This window comes from Papaver somniferum, chromosome 1, assembly GCF_003573695.1.
Source record: "Papaver somniferum cultivar HN1 chromosome 1, ASM357369v1, whole genome shotgun sequence".
NCBI classification, from domain to species: domain Eukaryota; kingdom Viridiplantae; phylum Streptophyta; class Magnoliopsida; order Ranunculales; family Papaveraceae; genus Papaver; species Papaver somniferum.
In genome coordinates, this window is record NC_039358.1 from 225,308,808 (window position 1) to 225,313,747 (window position 4,940).

The following is a 4,940-nucleotide window of genomic DNA, read 5'->3' on the forward strand; positions in this document are numbered from 1 at the left end:
TTTTTAGATTTTCCTTTTCTTTTACACTTTATTTTTGGACTTTGGACTTTAAACTTTGGGACCTTATTTTTAAACCTTACGGAAGGGTAGTTTAAATATAAATTGTTTGCCGAGAAGGACGACGATTACGATATCGTCTCGGCCCCTCGGATTCGTACACTGACATCGGAGTCGGTGGCCCGAGTCGACTACAACGGTTCATCCCCCGTCTGGAACGGGAGGTAAGAATTCTAAACACCCGCGAATCCCCTGTCAGTGGGTTTACTGGATGATTTTGTATGCATATATGTTGAGGACTTGAAAACGGCTGCTTTAATTTCTTAGTAAAGGGCAAGGACTGGCCATACAAGATAAGGGTTCGGATTTCATCACCGTTCTCTTCTTGCCCGCTTTAGGAAAACGATACCAAACGCGAAGCTAAGCTTAAAATACTGACTAGAATGAGACCGATACGGTAACGATCTTAATAGGAAAGTCATTCGAAAAATATTGGTTACTCTTTTAAGCATACTTCGAAGTTCATGATGGTTTCTGTGAGTTGAATGCGTGACTGCGCCGCCTTGTAATACCAGTGAGGCCTTGGGTATCAAAGCTCCACTAAGCTTCCCTCGCCTCTATTCAACTTACTTTGACTCGGATTGATTCCAGAGTGGTTTGCTTAAATTGTAACTAATTCTCTTTCGAAGGATTAGAAGCTGGTCTAGAAACAATCTAAGTGGAGCCATCATGTTTTTTGTTTGCTAGAAATTAGTAGGTTTGTTGTGGTGAAGTGAGCCTTGTTTGTGTTTGCATAGAACTTCCCTTCCTTTTAGGATTTTTCTTTTTCTTTTGTTTTTCTAGTGTATGCCCGAGGTCATTAGAGAACGGGCTTGGAAAAGAAACACTCTAGGTCGTTTGATTAGTGATAAACCTAGTAGTTCTTCTTGTGAAGGCGGGGAGCTCGAAGACTCTTCTTTTGAGATCCCCGTTTTTGGAAACATCAGTTTTGAGAATCCGTCTCTTCGTGAGGAAAGTACCCCTAGTACTTCAGTTGTGCCAGCGATGGTAATTTTGAAAGATTACATGTTCCCAACTAGGACCAACCGAGCTTCGTGCATCAAATTGCCAGCTAATACGGCTAATTTCGAGATAAAACCTAGTATTCTTCAGATGATCCCTATATTCTTAGTAAAATATGATGAGAACCCTTATTTTCATATTAGAGACTTTGAGGAAATTTGTGGGACAGTTAGAATAAAAGTCCTTAGTGATGAAGTTTTGAAACTTAAGATGTTCCCCTTTTCCTTGAAAGATAAATCCAAGACCTGGCTAAACAACCTACCATCTGAATCCATTGAAACATGGCAGGAACTTATTGCTGCTTTCTATATGAAATTCTACCCTAAGCATAAAACAACAGCTGTTAGGCATAAAATTAGTGCTAGTGTGCAACAAGAGGGAGAGTCTCTTTATAGGTTTTTAGAGAGATTCAATGATCCCCTATCCTAGTGTCCTCACCATGGATTTGATAAGATGAAACTTGTATAAATTATTTATGAGGGTTTAGACTATTCGACCAAATCCATGGTCGAGTCTATGTGCGCTGGTGAGTTCACTAGTAAAAATGCTGATGATGCTTTTACCTTCTTAGAAGTTGTCGCTGGAAAATCCCAACACTGGAAGTCTTGTGTTGAAACCCCTAAAAGACTCTTGGTTAATAGAAGTAGCACCAATATGGTAGATACGAGTTTTGTGTCAGATGCTAAGTTTGCTGCTTTGTCTAGAAGGTTAGAAGCTTTGGAAATGAGACAGTCTAAAAATAGGTCCCTTGTTGAACCTAATAGAGCCTCTCAAGTCTCTAGTTGTGAAATAAAGCCCGATAACTCATTTTGGGAAGGTCAGGTTAGTGAAGAGCAAGCTCGTGTTGTCTATAACAATGCTAGGACTGAGAACCGTCAGAAGTTTGTCCCATACTCAGATACCTACAACCCTGGTTGTAGAAAACATCCTAATTTTTCTTGGTCTAAGGGACATAATCAAGGTCAGTCTAGTACTTCTCAGCCTCCCCCAGGTTTTGGTTATACTCAGAACCCTTCAGGTCAAACCAAATTTCAGAACACTTCTGAGAAAAAGATCTCTACCTTAGAAGAAGCTCTTACTATGTTAGTAAAGAACCATGATATGTTATCAGCTAACCACCTTAGCTTTCAACAAGAAACCAGGCAGAACCATAAGGATAGTTCCCAGACTCTTGCTAAATTAGAACTTTAAGTCGGTTAAATAACTAAGTATTTAAGTGAGAGAGAAGAAGGTAAGTTTCCTAGTCAAACTCAAGCCAATCCTGGGGGGTTCATCAAATATCTTTAGTTGGTGAGGAATCATCAAACCATGTGAACTCGATAAAAACCCTTAGGAGTAGTAAAACAGTAGACAATAAGGTAGCCATGCCTAGTGAACATACTGTAGTTCCACCTTATACTTCCCAAGAGGAACCCGTAACTAAGAAAAGTGAAACAATCCCTAAGGAGTCCCAAGGAATTCCTGATAGGATTACCTTTGTGCCTAGAGCCCCATATCCGCAGTTGTTAGCCCCAACATAGAAGGAGTCGACATTCAACAAGATAATAGAAACATTTAAACAGGTGAACATCAATATTCCGTTATTAGAAGCAATTAGGCAGATGCCTGCTTATACCAAGTTCCTTAAAGATCTTTGTACACGAAAGCGTAAGCTTAATGTCCAAAAGAAAGCCTTTTTAGCTGGTCAAGTAAGTTCCATTTTTCTTAACCAAACACCCCCTAAGTATAAGGACCCTGGATGCCCCACCATATCTTGTGCAATTAGTAATCACATGGTCGATAAAGCTTTACTTGACTTAGGAGCTAGTGTTAACTTACTCCCGTATCATGTATACACTCAGCTAGGTCTTGCTAAGTTGAAACCGACGAAAATGACACTACAATTAGCTGATAGGTATGTCAAAGTCCCTCGTGGTGTCATAAAGGATATTCTGATTGAGGTTGATAAGTTTATTTATCCAGTGAATTTTGTTGTTTTAGACACCCAGCCAGTTCAGGACCCAAGTGCTCAAATCCCGATGATTTTAGGTCGCCCATTTTTAGCCACAGCTAACGCTGTCATCAACTGTAGGACCGGAATTATGAACATATCCTTTGGTAATATGACCATTGAACTAAATTTCTTTAATTTTACTAGACAACCTTTCTGATAATGATGAATTAGAACAAGTGAATATGATTAGCACTTTAGTTCAGGATAATTGGCATGATACTCTATTGGGAGATTCTTTAGATGAATTTGAGGAAACCATTCTCTTAGACCAGATGTGTGATCAATCTTTAGAAGAATCCCTTGAGTATTTTAAAGACTCTACGGACCCTGAAATTCAGGCAATAGTGTTAGGTCTTTCTGAGAGTAATGACAACTCTAAGTTTGGGGGTGGAGAATTGGAAGAATCTCTTGAGTATTTTAAGGACTTTGAAGATCCGGAAATTCAAGCAATAGTTAGAGGTTTGTCCGTGAGTAGTAAAAACCCTAAGTTTGGGGGTAGTGATGGTTCTTGTGATTGTCACGTATCCCTAATTAGAGTCCCTAACTTGGGACTCGAGCTTTGTGCATCTGAGATATCACTTGAGTATATTTAGACTCCACAACCCGATCCACCTGATACTGTCCAGGAGGTAACTCAGGTATTAGAGACCCGTTTTTTAGATGAATCTATTTATCAAGATACACATAAGAAGCTCAATTATGCTACCCAGATAAACCCAGTTGTCTTGACAGAAACCTTAGACGAGGATGTGCTCCTTCTTTTCATTTTTCTGAACCCAGATGCACAATTGTCTCATATTTGTGTTAGATCTATTTGTGTTAGATCTATTTGGTTAGATCTAACACATAAGAAGTGCAGTTGTCTCATATTTGTCTCTATTTGGTTAGAGACAAATATGTCTCTAACACATAAGAAGTGCAGTTGTCTCTATTTGGTTAGATCTAACCCAGATGCACAATTGTCTCCTTCTTCTTATCAAGATACACATAAGAAGTGCAGTTGTCTCATATTTGTGTTAGATCTATTTGGTCTTGTGGACCCACAATTGTTTCAACTATTGGTATACGACTTTGGAAGGTGACAATACTTTTTGAGGTATTTGATGTCTAGCTAGAGACTTTAAAATTAGCATTTACTGGGAGGCACCCGCGCTCATGCGACACGGTAATATCCTTCCTTGTTTCTTTTCCTCAAGTGGTAACAGTTTCTCCTTGTTAATGCTTTTAATTTCATCTTTAGAACATTGAGGACAATGTTAGATTTAAGTTTGGGGGTGGGGAAGAAACTTTTTGTTAGCTGCAATAAATAAACTCCAGAGCCTAGAAATTTATGTTTATTAAGGATGGCACTAACCAATCTAAGTGGATGGAAGCATTTTGGTTGTAGGAGTTGAGGAACCAATCTGATTAGATGGAAACATCTAGAAGAGTATATTCATAAAAGCACAGAGCTCAGGTGTTGGAAAAAACAAAACATGGTAGTTTCGCCATATCCTCGTGATGGAAACATCGAAAGAATACTGATCACTTCTTTTTTTCTTTTTACATTGCTAGGGTGGAATAGAGTGACTGAGATCCAAAAAAAAATAAAAAGAAATTGAGACCAGACCAACCGGAATAAATACAATAAAGTCGACCACTGGTACCCTTGTATATGCCAGCTGAGTTGACCTAGAGTTAGGATTATCGACCACTGGTTCCCTTGTGTATGCCAGTGTGTTGATATTTGTCCAGACCAGTATCTCAGTCCATTAGGATAGGTTCACCTTAGTCAACATCATCAACGTTTTTCTCTACATCCATCTTCTGAATCTATTCATGTGATTGGTTGACTCCGGTTTATGATGTCCAGAAATTATCTGAGTAGAGCTCTGTCACTTTATATGAA